The sequence below is a fragment of the Cyclopterus lumpus genome, chromosome 3 (assembly GCF_009769545.1).
Source record: "Cyclopterus lumpus isolate fCycLum1 chromosome 3, fCycLum1.pri, whole genome shotgun sequence".
Taxonomy (NCBI): domain Eukaryota; kingdom Metazoa; phylum Chordata; class Actinopteri; order Perciformes; family Cyclopteridae; genus Cyclopterus; species Cyclopterus lumpus.
Genome location: NC_046968.1, coordinates 29,190,799 through 29,204,796, shown reverse-complemented (window position 1 = coordinate 29,204,796; position 13,998 = coordinate 29,190,799).

The following is a 13,998-nucleotide window of genomic DNA, read 5'->3' as shown; positions in this document are numbered from 1 at the left end:
CTCGACTGGTCTTCAACCTCCGGAAATTTACCCACAATCCTCCGCTCCTCTGACCTTCACTGGTTACCAGAACATGGTCTAACCTCACATCCAGGACATGGTCTAACCTCACACCCAGGACATGGTCTAACCTCACATCCAGGACATGGTCTAACCTCACACCCAGGACATGGTCTAACCTCACATCCAGGACATGGTCTAACCTCACATCCAGGACATGGTCTAACCTCACATCCAGGACATGGTCTAACCTCACACCCAGGACATGGTCTAACCTCACACCCAGGACATGGTCTAACCTCACACCTAGGACATGGTCTAACCTCACACCCAGGACATGGTCTAACCTCACACCCAGAACATGGTCTAACCTCACATCCAGGACAAGGTCTAACCTCACACCCAGGACATGGTCTAACCTCACATCCAGGACATGGTCTAACCTCACACCCAGGACATGGTCTAACCTCACACCCAGAACATGGTCTAACCTCACATCCAGGACAAGGTCTAACCTCACACCCAGGACATGGTCTAACCTCACACCCAGGACATGGTCTAACCTCACACCAGGACATGGTCTAACCTCACACCAGGACATGGTCTAACCTCACACCCAGGACATGGTCTAACCTCACACTCCAGCTCGTTCACTTCGCTCGGTTTCAGCCAATCGGCTTGTAGCTCCTTTACTTTTTTGGACAAGAACTCGTGCTAATTATGACACAATGTCTTTAATGGCTTCATGAAATGATGAAGCGAAGACATCCTGTAACCAAAAGGGATCCAGTTCAGCTGTTGTTAAGGGGAGAACTTCATAGGGTGAGCTTACATGATCTGACGGTAAACCAGAGTCAAGAGGGTCAGGTTTAGGATAGTTGGGGTCCTGTTAGACTGCAGAACCCAATGGTCGAGGGTCAGGTTTAGGATAGTTGGGGTCCTGTTAGACTGCAGAACCCAATGGTCGAGGCTCAGGTTTAGGATAGTTGGGGTCCTGCTAGACTGCAGAACCCAATAGTCGAGGGTCAGGTTTAGGATAGTTGGGGTCCTGCTAGACTGCAGAACCCAATAGTCGAGGGTCAGGTTTAGGATAGTTGGGGTCCTGCTAGACTGCAGAACCCAATAGTCGAGGGTCAGGTTTAGGATAGTTGGGGTCCTGTTAGACTGCAGAACCCAATAGTCGAGGGTCAGGTTTGGGATAGTTGGGGTCCTGTTAGACTGCAGTACAACTCTAGAACGGGTTCGCTCAGACCAGGAAATGATAAATGGAGGACAGGGTCACGCTAGACCAGAGAATAGTGTGAGTCGAACACACTGGAACCCAATGGCATTAAACAGCGATACCGGGGCTATCGAACCACCGGCCTTGACAGAACCCTTTAAAACCTTAAGTGAATCAGTGCTGATGTCACAGGAATGGAAGCTGTCAACTTCTTTTCTTTGTGAAACCCAAATTATTATATTTAATGTGTTTCTGGACTTCACTTTGAGCGCCACCTGGTGGATGTTATAAAGGTTGTAAAATATTGTTATGAAGCCACACTTCATCTACGCAGCATCTCATCAGCTCTTTTTGATCAGTTCATGGACTAAAGGTTGTTTTTACTCCACAAGAGAGGAAACCTGTGGCATGTGACCCAGGAGGCAGTTATTAGTTTATGAATGTGTTGCACCCTCTAGTGGTAGAAAGCTGAAATGCACATCCGTAAATCCCTGAATTTCTTTCTGGCTTTCACTAATATTTCTTCCAATGGTCGTGCAGATTGTTGAGAGTAACTGAGGACTTTGTTTCTGTAAAATATCTTTTTTATTTATTTAATTTTGTTATGATGTGAGCGCCACAAATCAAATTCCATTCACATGCATTGTATTGTATAGATATGCAGTATTCTTGGATATAAAAACCACCAAATGACACTGAGCCAATCATATTCTGTCCTAAACAGAAACAAAGTCAATAAAACCGTGTTTTGAGACTGTAGTGTTTTAAAAATTAATATAATAATAATAAAGGACCCAGAGCCCCCCCACATTAAAGAGGAACAGGAGGATCCAGAGCCCCCCACATTAAAGAGGACCAGGAGGACCCAGAGCCCCCCCACATTAAAGAGGACCAGGGGGACCCAGAGCCCCCCCACATTAAAGAAGACCAGGAGGAACCAGAGGCCCCCCACATTAAAGAGGAACGGGAGGACCCAGAGCCCCCCCACATTAAAGAGGACCAGGAGGACCCAGAGCCCCCCCACATTAAAGAGGACCAGGAGGACCCAGAGCCCCCCCACATTAAAGAAGACCAGGAGGACCCAGAGCCCCCCCACATTAAAGAAGACCAGGAGGACCCAGAGCCCCCCCCCACATTAAAGAAGACCAGGAGGACCCAGAGCCCCCCCACATTAAAGAAGACCAGGAGGACCCAGAGCCCCTCCACATTAAAGAGGAACGGGAGGACCCAGAGCCCCCCCACATTAAAGAGGAACAGGAGGACCCGGAGCCCCCCCCCCACATTAAAGAGGACCAGGAGGACCCGGAGCCCCCCCCCCCACATTAAAGAGGACCAGGAGGACCCGGAGCCCCCCCCCCCCCCACATTAAAGAGGACCAGGAGGACCCGGAGCCCCCCCCCACATTAAAGAGGACCAGGAGGACCCGGAGCCCCCCCACATTAAAGAGGATCAGGAGGACCTGGAGCCCCCCCACATTAAAGAGGATCAGGAGGACCCGGAGCCCCCCCACATTAAAGAGGACCAGGAGGACCCGGAGCCCCCCCACATTTAAGAGGATCAGGAGGACCCGGAGCCCCCCCACATTAAAGAGGACCAGGAGGACCCGGAGCCCCCCCCCCACATTAAAGAGGACCAGGAGGACCCGGAGCCCCCCCACATTAAAGAGGATCAGGAGGACCCGGAGCCCCCCCACATTAAAGAGGATCAGGAGGACCCGGAGCCCCCCCACATTAAAGAGGACCAGGAGGACCCGGAGCCCCCCCAAATTAAAGAGGACCAGGAGGACCCGGAGCCCCCCACATTAAAGAGGACCAGGAGGACCCGGAGCCCCCCCACATTAAAGAGGATCAGGAGGACCCGGAGCCCCCCCACATTAAAGAGGACCAGGAGGACCCGGAGCCCCCCCACATTAAAGAGGACCAGGAGGACCCGGAGCCCCCCACATTAAAGAGGACCAGGAGGACCCGGAGCCCCCCACATTAAAGAGGACCAGGAGGACCCGGAGCCCCCCCACATTAAAGAGGAACAGGAGGACCCGGAGCCCCCCACATTAAAGAGGACCAGGAGGACCCGGAGCCCCTGCTAGTCCAGAGTCAGGACTCAACACGGTGGAACCGTCTTCCAGAAGATGAGAATGTTTAAATTCAGGCTGAAAACGGTTCTATTTGACAACTGAAAGTATTTTATCTGCACTCTTCGCTTTTAATATAATTAATTAATGATTATTTGTTTTTATGGAATGATTTTATTAGTCTTTTTTTAATTTTATGTAGCTGTAAAGCACTTTGAATTGCCTTGTGTACGAATTGTGCTCTATAAATAAACTTGCCTTGGCTTATTACCACATTTCATGTTCTGTGTGTTATGGACCCCTTTTGTCTGACACAGGCAGACAGACAGGTCGCAGCGTCACAGACAGACAGGCAGACAGACAGGTCGCAACGTCACAGCCCTGTGTGTCGGTCGGGACCTAGCGTTAGCTGCGGTGTAAGCTGCGGGGGAGAGGCGGTTCTTGAAGGCGTGGAAACCCACTTGACGTTACCGATAACGGGATATCGATCCCAAGTGATCGGTGCCGATGAAACGACCCGTCTCGTGTGGACCCGGAGGAGAAGAAGAGACTTTTACAGGTGAGCGAGCTCCTTTGAATCCAAGCTGACGTGAGAACGTGTAGCTACAAGCTAGCGCTCGAGAGTTAGCTGACGCTAGCTAGCTGACTTAAACAGGAGCAGTTGATGAACACATACAGCCAGCAACAACAACAACAACAACAACAGCAGCAGCAGCGTTCCCCGGTGCTCGTGTGGTGTCTGTTCATGTTGTACCGGTGACGTTTATCTGTGGCTGCAACATGACACGTCCAGTTAGCTCGCTAGCTAGCTGCTAACCGCCCAATCATGTTGGAGTCCTCCCTTTATGTAGGTGTATTAACCCCATAGAGTAACTAGAAAGAGCATTTCCTGCTGAAAATGCGTTGGAATGCTAAAATCTGAAGAATGAAGCTGAAATATATAAAACAATAGCTGAAGAAAGCTGAAAATGGCTGAAAATGTGAAGCTTGAAGCTGAAATGTTAAAGAGAGGGAGGGAAAGAGGGAGGGAAAAGAGAGAGGGACAGTAATGGAGAAGTCTCAAACGGGATGAAAACACATCAAACTAAAACGGGGACAATAAAATAAGTATAAAAGTTATCAAAAGAAGCTAAATTATAAAGTTATAGCTAACGATTTTATCTACATTTCAAAAGTTAAATGGTGTCTCTAGCTGAAAGCATGTGGACATTGGAAGGTTTTAAAGTTGAAAAAGTTTAAGCGGATTTGAAGTTTTCCTCCATAAGAACCCATTCATTTTTTTATTCCATATAAATATTAATTATTTGAAGATATGAAAATATCTGAAAATATACAGTAATAGTTGAAGGTTCTGTCAACATTTGAAAATGTAAATGGTGTCTTTAGCTGAAAGTAGGAAGATGTTATAAGGTTTTAAAGTTTAAGATTTTCTCCATTGTGATCCCATTTAAAAAAAAAACTATAAAAAGATTTATAATATGAAGATTTGAAAAGTCATAGCGCTTGATTCCCGAAGGAGTTGAATTTTTTAATATTTGAACGGTTTCTATAGCTGAAAATATGAAGGAGAAGATACAGTTCAAAATACGTACGGAAGAAATAGAAGAACTAGAAAGAGCATTTCCTGCTGAAAATGCGTTGGAATGCTAAAATCTGAAGAATGAAGCTGAAATATATAAAACAATAACTGAAAAAAGCTGAACATTTGAAGCTTGAAGCTGAAATGTTAAAAGAAATAGCTGAAGATTGATGAAAACAGCTGAAAATGGCTTAAACTTGCTGAATATATCTGAAAATAGCGAATATATATGAAAATAGCTGAATATATATGAAAATAGCGGAATAGACGAATATATGAAAAAATACAGAAAAGTCAAACTACCTGCTGAAAAGTGTTGAAGCCCAAATGCATTTAACTGAATTGCTGAAAATCCTTGTTTAAATGTATAATTGGACAAATTGAAAGGAAAACTGCATCATCTAAATAATCCAAGAGATGAATTACAATCCAAGAAAGGAGAGAGAGAGACAGACAGACAGACAGAGAGACAGACAGACAGACAGAGGAATGAGAATACCTGTGTGTGACTCTTGGGGCTTTTATTTTGAAATGGAAGACAGAGAGACAGACAGACAGACGGAGGAATGAGAATACCTGTGTGTGACTCTTGGGGGTTTTATTTTGAAAGGGAAGACAGACAGACAGACAGACAGACAGAGGAATGAGAATACCTGTGTGTGACTCTTGGGGCTTTTAAAAGGACAGACAGACAGACAGACAGAGGAATGATAATACCTGTGTGTGACTCTTGGGGCTTTTATTTTGAAAAGGAAGACAGACAGACAGAGGAATGAGAATACCTGTGTGTGACTCTTGGGGCTTTTATTTTGAAAGTGAAGACAGAAAGACAGACAGACAGACAGAGGAATGAGAATACCTGTGTGTGACTCTTGGGGCTTTTATTTTGAAAGGGAAGACAGACAGACAGACAGCCTGTAGCTGCTCTGTGTGTGTGTTTGTGTGTGTCCTCTTAATGTAGCTAAAACCAGAATAAGTGTGAGACTGCTCTGATTAGCTGCACCTGTGTCATGAGTGACACAGAGTTTTTGCTTTGAAGTACATCTTCATAGACTTCAGTTCATTTATTTTTTTCGGAAAAAGCTTAATATCATATAGAACTTCAAAAGTAACCCCCCAATATAATCATATTTCCTGAGACACAAGACTCTTGCGAACCCATAAATGTCGCTTGTGGGTCTGTATGTTACACGATGTGTCTCTAGTCGCCATTTACAAATCAGGTGCCATCGTCTGTGAGAAGACGTTTTGGAGGGAAAGATATAATGGGGCTCTATGGGGCAGAGACTGGACTTGCTCCCTCGTTAAGCGTTCTCCTGACAAATGTGGGAAACAACGTGGATTCTATCGACACATGTAAGGACCGGCACAAGAATCCCTACGTTTTTATCCATAAATGGTGTATAAAGAGTAAACGGTGTGGCCGTAGTGACAATTTACAAATGTTTTTTGGTTAAGATTCTCAATCCTCTCAGCCCTCTAGCAATGACATCACAGCTCTAAGCTTTAACACACACTGTCCAACGAGCTGAAAAACACATGAAACTAAAACGGGGACAGTTAAATAAGTATAAAAGCTATCAAAAAAAGCTCAATTATAAAGTTATAGCTAAAGGTTTTATCTACATTTCAAAAGTTAAATGGTGTCTCTAGCTGAAAGCATGCGGACATTGAAAGGTTTTAAAGTTGAAAAAGTTTAAGCAGATTTAAAGTTTTCCTCCATAGGAACCCATTCATTTTTTATTCCATAAAAATATTCATTATTTGAAGATATGAAAATATAAAAAATATCTGAAAATATACAGTAATAGTTGAAGATTCTGTCAACATTTGAAAATTGAAATGGTGTCTTTAGCTGAAAGTATGAAGATGTTATAAGGTTTTAAAGTTTAAGATTTTCTCCATTGTGATCCCATTTAAAAAAAAACTATAAAAAGATTTATAATATGAAGATTTGAAAAGTTGAAAAGTCATAGCGCTTGATTCCCGAAGGAGTTGAATTTTTTAATATTTGAACGGTTTCTAGAGCTGAAAATATGAAGGACTAGATACAGTTCAAAATACGTACGGAAGAAATAGAAGAACTAGAAAGAGCATTTCCTGCTGAAAATGCGTTGGAATGCTAAAATCTGAAGAATGAAGCTGAAATATATAAAACAATAGCTGAAGAAAGCTGAAAATGGCTGAAAATTGCTAAGAATTTGAAGCTTGAAGCTGAAATGTTAAAGAGAGGGAGGGAAATAGAGGGAGGGAAAATAGAGAGGGACAGAGGGATAGGGAGTGGGAGAGAGAGAAAGAAAGAGGGAGGGAAAGAGAGACAGACAGGGAGGACAGAGAGGGAGAGAAAGAAAGAGGGGAGAGGGAAAAGAGAGAGACAGAGAGACAGACAGACAGAGGAATGAGAATACCTGTGTGTGTGTGTGTGACTCTTGGGGCTTTTATTTTGAAAGGGAAGACAGAAAGACAGACAGCCTGTAGCTGCTCTGTGTGTGTGTTTGTGTGTGTCCTCTTAATGTAGCTAAAACCAGAATAAGTGTGAGACTGCTCTGATTAGCTGCACCTGTGTCATGAGTGACACAGAGTTTTTGCTTTGAAGAATATCTCCATTCCCTCCAGTTAATTTTTTTTTTTCGGAAAAAGCTTAATATCATATAGAACTTCAAAAGTAACACCCCAACATAATTATATTTCCTGAGACACAAGACTCTTGCGAACCCATACATGTCGCTTGTGGGTCTGTATGTTACACGATGTGTCTCTAGTCGCGATTTACAAATCAGGTGCCATCGTCTGTGAGAAGACGTTTTGGAGGGAAAGATATAATGGGGCTCTATGGGGCAGAGACTGGACTTGCTCCCTCGTTAAGCGTTCTCCTGACAAATATGGGAAACAACGTGGATTCTATCGACACATGGAAGGACCGGCACAAGAATCCCTACGTTTTTATCCATAAATGGTGTAAGAAGAGTAAACGGTGTGGCCGTAGTGACAATTTACAAATGTTTTTTGGTTAAGATTCTCAATCCTCTCAGCCCTCTAGCGATGACGTCACAGCTCTAAGCTGCCACATAAACACTCATTGAGAACTCTCAAACGGGATGAAAAACACATGAAACTAAAACGGGGACAGTTAAATAAGTATAAAAGCTATCAAAAAAAGCTCAATTATAAAGTTATAGCTAACGATTTTATCTACATTTCAAAAGTTAAATGGTGTCTCTAGCTGAAAGCATGCGAACATTGGAAGGTTTTAAAGTTGAAAAAGTTTAAGCGGATTTAAAGTTTTCCTCCGTAGGAACCCATTCATTTTTTATTCCATAAAAATATTCATTATTTAAAGATATGAAAATATAGTTGAAGGTTCTGTCAACATTTTAAAATTGAAATGGTGTCTTTAGCTTAAAGTATGAAGATGTTATAAGGTTTTAAAGTTTAAGCTTTTCTCCATTGTGATCCCATTTTAAAAAAAACTATAAAAAGATTTATAATATGAAGATTTGAAAAGTTGAAAAGTCATAGCGCTTGATTCCCGAAGGAGTTGAATTTTTTAATATTTGAACGGTTTCTAGAGCTGAAAATATGAAGGACTAGATACAGTTCAAAATACGTACGGAAGAAATAGAATAAGAAGAATAAGTTTGATAAAGATTGCTGAAGCATTCCAACTAATAATAAGAAGAAGAAGAAGAATCACAAGAACACTAGTTGGAATGCTGAAGCTTTCCAACTAATAAAAAGAAGAAGAAGAATCACAAGAATTAATGTACATTAATTAATGTATATTTAGTTGGAATGCTGAAGCATTCCAACTAAATATACATTAATTCACTATATATATATATTTATCTAGTTATTTGTTAAACAGATTGGTTACTTTCAGAATCATATGATACATGTCCTATAGTAATAATATAGTAAATATACCATATATATGGTATATTTACTATATTATTACTATTACATATAAATGTATGTATTTATATATTAAAATATAGTTATTTGTTCGTCAGATTGGTTCCTTTCAGAATCATATGATGAATATGTCATATAGTTATATAATAAATATCCCATACATATCTATCTATATTTATGTATATATTAGTATATATCAAACTATAACATGTTGTTAGGCAGAATGGTTTCTTTGACTCATAATAAATATATCTTATTGTAGGGGACTAAGGAACGAATACACGGAGGCATTTAAGAGAAGGGGCGTAACCCTGGTGACGAGGGGTGTTAAAGGACACCAGGAAGTAAATGTCAACACAGGTGTTGGGAAGAGAAATAAACGGTGACAGCCAAAGGGAATACCAGACTCCTCATTTCTTTCCACACACCTATAATATAATAAATCTTAACATATATGTATATAGAAATGTCATATAAAACTAATATAATAAATATATCATGTATATTCATGTGTTCAGCCTGATCAGAGAGGCGGTCTGCAGGAATCTGTCAGCTGGAGCCCAACATGTCAGTGATAGACGTGATGTGTGTTTAACAGGCCTGTTGATCCGTAACGCTGGTTTTCTCTTTTAGTCACACGGTTCTTCAGATACAACCTGAAGGACCCACCAGAGCCCGGATGTGTGGACTAACGTGTTGAAGAGGACTTTGTAGAGGGAGACGGACCCGAACGGAGCCGAGCGACACCGAGCGGGTCCGAGTGAGCGAAGCGTTTTTAACGGAGTTGTCTGGAGGAAACGTTTCTGTGAGCTCGTGAAGATGTCTAAAGTCCAACAGCTGAGATGTTTAGTCAACCAGCGACTAACTGCGGCTGCGCAAGAGATCTTTGGTCTGTTTGAAAGAACGATAGCAGAGTACGAGGAGGAACTTTGTAGTTGCAGAGAGGAGAACGAGCGACACCAGAAACGACTGGACGCCGTGTTCAACCCGGAAGTCCGGTTACAAAGAGCAGGTTGGTCCTTTGTTTCTTTATCGCTTTAAACTTCATGTACTGAGGTAGAGTTACAGGTACTGTACTGCAGTACTTAAACACGGTCATGCCACTGAAGTGCTAATCGAATTTTATTCAAGGTATAGTCGGAAAAGATGTGTTTTTAGTTTCCGGTGGAAGGTGTAGAGACTTTCTGCTGTCCTGATGTCAGTAGGGAGCTCATTCCACCAATGAGGAGCCAGGACAGCAAACAGTCTTGATTTTGTCGATTGATTAGCTCGCAGTGATGGAGTCACAAGTCGATTGGTAGATGCCGAGTAAACGGGCTGGGGTGTACGGTTTGACCATGTCCTGGATGTAGACGGGTCCCGATCTGTTCGCAGTACGATACGCAGGAACCAATGTTTTGAAGCGGATGCGGGCAGCCACTGGTAACCAGTGAAGGGAGCGGAGTAGTGTGGGTGAATTTAGGTTGAAGACCAGTCAAGCTGCTGCATTCTGGATGAGCTGCAGAGGTCGGATGGCCTTAGCAGGTAGACCTGCCAGGAGGGAGTTACAGTAGTCTAGGCGTGAAATGACCAGAGCCTGGACCAGGACCTGGACCAGAACCTGTGCCGCCTTCTGAGTGAGAAGAGGTCGTATTCTCCTGATGTTGTACAGCATGTACCTACAGGAGCGTGTTGTTGCGGTGATGTTGGCAGTGAGGGAGAGTTGACTGACAGGTGTCACACCGAGGTTCCTGGCAGTCGGAGTCGGAGCCAGCAGAGAGTTGTTGAAGTTAATAGTCAGGTGGTGGGTGGGAGAGCCTTTTCCTGGAAGGAAGAGAAGTTCAGTCTTGTCCGGGTTAATTTTCAGGTGGTGTGCGGACATCCACTGAGAGATGCTAGTTAGACAGGCAGAGATTCGTGCTGCTACCTTTGTTTCAGATTGGGGAAACGAGAGGATCAGTTGGGTGTCATCAGCGTAGCTGTGGTAGGTGAAGCCATGCGAGCGAATGACAGAGCCAAGAGAGTTGGTGTACAGAGAGAAGAGAAGAGGACCAAGGACTGAGCCCTGAGGGACCCCAGTAGTCAAAGGACAAGGCTCAGACACAGATCCTCTCCAGGTTACCCGGTAAGAGCGGTCGGTGAGGTAGGATGAGAAGAGTGAGAGCGTGGTGCCTGAGATACCAGGTCCTGGAGGGAGGAAATAAGGATCTGGTGGTTCACTGTGTCAAAGGCAGCGGAAAGGTCTAGAAGGATGAGGACAGAGGAGAGAGAGGCTGCTCTAGCAGTGTGAAGCTGCTCAGAGACAGCAAGGAGGGCAGTCTCTGTTGAGTTGGCAGCCTTGAATCCAGACTGGTGGGGGTCTAGAAGGTTGTTACTGTGGAGAAAGGAGGAGACTTGGTTGAAGATGGCTCACTCAAGAATTTTGGAAAGAGATGGAAGAAGTTATTGACTTCAGACAGGTTGAGGGTGGGTTTCTTCAGGAGAGGGATGACTCTTGCCTCCTTCAGAGAGTTAGGGAAACAGCCGGTTGAGAGGGAGGTGTTAATAAGATGGGTGAGAAAGGTAAGCAGGTCGGGAGCAACAGCCTGGAGAATGTGAGATGGGATGGGGTCAAGGGGGCAGGTGGTCGGGCGGAGGGGGGTCAAGGAGGTTGGAAAAAATAGAGAAGAGTTTTTTGGGGTTAGAGAAAGAAGATTGATTTTTGGTTTGGTAGAACAAGCTTTTGGCTGCCGAGATAGATGCAGAGAAGGAAGTGAGAAGAGAGTGCTAGGCGAGCAGGTTTAGATTTTTGCCATTTCCTTTCCGTTGCTCGTAAGGTGGCTCTCAGAGCACCGAGTGAGACAACCACGGAGCCGGAGAGGAATTGCGAACCGGTCGTGTCTTAAAAGGTCAGAGAGAATCAAGAGATGAAGACAGAGTAGAGAGGAGAGTGTCTGTGGCAGAGTTAGGATGCATGAGTGAGAAGGAGTCAGTTGAAGGAAGGGCAGACAGAACAGATGAGGCCAGAGAGGAGTGTGAGAGGGTGAGACGGACAGATGCAAAGTCTGTTGATGTGGGCGGTTGGCACTTCCAAAGAGTGAGAGAGTAAGAGACGAAGAAGTGGTCAGAGACATGAAGTGGAGTTACAGTGAGGTTAGATGTGGAGCAGTTTCTGGTGAACATATAGTCAAGGTGGTTGCCAGCTTTCTGATTAGAAGGAGAAGGACTGAGAGAGAGAGCAAAGGAAGACAGTAAGAGTAGCAGGTCACATGACTTCTCTGTCTGGATGTTAAAGTCGCCCAGAAGGATGAGCGGTGGGCCGTTTTCTTGGAAGTTTGATAGGAGGACGTCTAGTTCTTCCAAGAAGTCTCCCAAGGAGCCAGGTGGACGGTAGAGAACAACAATGGTTAGTTGAACCGGATGAGTAACCGTCACTGCATGAAACTCAAAAGACAGTGAGGTAAAAAGTGGAAGCGGGTAGAGAGAAAAACACCATTTGGGTGAGATGAGTAGACCTGAACCACCACCCCGACCAGAGGGTCTGGATGTGTGGCTGAAGGAGAAGGCCAAGGAGAGAGCAGCAGGGGTAGGTGGGTTGTCTGGTGTGATCTCAAGTCTCAGTGAGAGCCAGGTAGTCAAGCGATCAATTGATAGCGAAGCCAGAGATGAAGTCTGCCTTGCGGTTAGCTGACTGACAGTTCCAGAGGCCCCCTGTGACGAGATACTGGGTCTGTGTAGAACGGGTGGGAAAGATAACAGAAGAGGGATTTCGGTATAAGTATGAACGAGTCCGAGGCCTTTTGTATCTACAAGTTGATATACGCACAGATATGGCAAGTAAACACATACTCAGTGCAGTTTTACTCGGCTACCCCCGAAGACTCCTAGGTCTTTATCCTCCGAGTCTTGACTCCAACCAAAGACTCCTAGGTCTTTATCCTCCGAGTCTTCATACGACGAGTATCCACTGACGCTGAAGGACGCTACCTGGTTATGCACCCGAGTTGACGATAATTAGCTACAGCTGTGTCGGCCACTCCCCCAGACGTTCGTTAGTTTAATGGCCAGCAATCGAGACCAAGTGGGCTCAGAACAATAGCTGATCTTTCCTTTAATCAGTGGAGGTCAATGTTGACATGAATCTCTACTTCCTGCCAAAGCTGAATTAAGGATAGGATCAGACAGTACAGACTAGCACTCTAGTAGCTCCAATACAGAAAATACAATAGTACTCTAGCAGATAAGCTTATTTAAAGAAGGTATATAGCCAGGATCCAAGTGGTCCAGTAGCCTCACAGGTAGAGATGCACACTGAAAAGGTACATATTGTACTAACTACTGTACTACATCTCAAAGGTACATATTGTACTTGTTACTGTACATCTTAGATGTACATATTGTACTTTATATTGTTCTATGCCTCAGAGGTATATATTGTACTAACTACTACAGCTTAGAGGTGTTAGAATCGTCTGCATGGGAAGAGCCTTTGAAAGAATTCAGCCGACAACTTCTCTCGTTCTGGTAGATTCATTTCTCTGATCACACTCAAAGTACAAGCTGTGATTGCAATCACAATGGAGTCTCGACAACTCTTACTTTCAAACCGGAAACCCCGGCCTTTTCATACGCAGATTTCATCACAGGTTCGTATACATCATCCTAACTTCTAATTGGTGCTGAACTATCGAGGAAGGGTATAATTCCATCTCCTCCTCTCTCTTCACAGAACTGAGCCCTACAATGCCAGTCCACGTCTTGGTTAGACTATTCAATGACATATGGGTGTGTTGTGAGAAGGCGCTATCTATTCTCTAGAAGCAGACATTCCCAGACACAAATCTCATCTTCTATTTGTTATTTTGAACTGGAGTAGCCTGACAAAAGCATAACATTATAACAATATATAAGCATTTATGTTATCAGAGGTACATATTGTACTTTGTACTGTACTACATCTCTTGTGCTCAAACTGTATTCATGTACTCAGATTTAGTTCTTCTTGCTCAGATCTTCTGCTCTCCAGCTTCAGGCTGCGTTTGCTTCACTGGAACGTCCCTGATGGAGGACTGGTTCCTCCTCTTCTGCAGCCCAAGGCTTTATTATATTGTTCTTTATCAATAAAAGGACGATTAATGACAAAAGAGGTCATGCTTCTCTCATTCACAACTAATTCACTGATTTTTCATTGATAAACCTATTGAATAATAAAGAGTTAAATATGAGATTCATAAGACGTATTAATGTATTTTATTA